The following is a 442-nucleotide window of genomic DNA, read 5'->3' as shown; positions in this document are numbered from 1 at the left end:
ATCTCGCTCCGAGGCCGATGACGTCTTCGCCTCTGGCTCCGCCGGCGCCAAGCTGGGCAGGGCGGTGACGTCACCGCCAGGTCACGTGACGCCCATTCAAATAAACAAACCCCCTCCCCCTCCGCGCTCGCTCGGCTCCTCCCAGGGGCTGCGAGTTATAAAGCTCTCCCGCGGGCCCCGCTCGCTGCGGACACCCGGGCAGGAGGTACGAGCGGACTAGAGGGGCAGGAACTAGGGGCGGCAGCACCCAGAAACCCGCGCCACAGCCCCGCGCTCAGTCCAAAGGCAGCTTTGGGTGCCGCGCAAAGAGAGTCACCAGGGTCGGACTTCACCCCGAAAGCCGCCGCCTCCCCGCCCTTGGCTCCCGAGGACAAAGAGCACAGGAAGACCCGCACGCTGGGGGCGCTGGGGCTGGCCATGGTCATGGAGGTGGGCTCGCTGG

Source organism: Myotis brandtii, unplaced genomic scaffold, assembly GCF_000412655.1.
Source record: "Myotis brandtii unplaced genomic scaffold, ASM41265v1 scaffold6, whole genome shotgun sequence".
In the NCBI taxonomy this organism is placed as follows: Eukaryota; Metazoa; Chordata; class Mammalia; order Chiroptera; family Vespertilionidae; genus Myotis; species Myotis brandtii.
The sequence above is the reverse complement of the archived record's forward strand: the minus strand, read 5'-3'. Positions refer to the sequence as shown.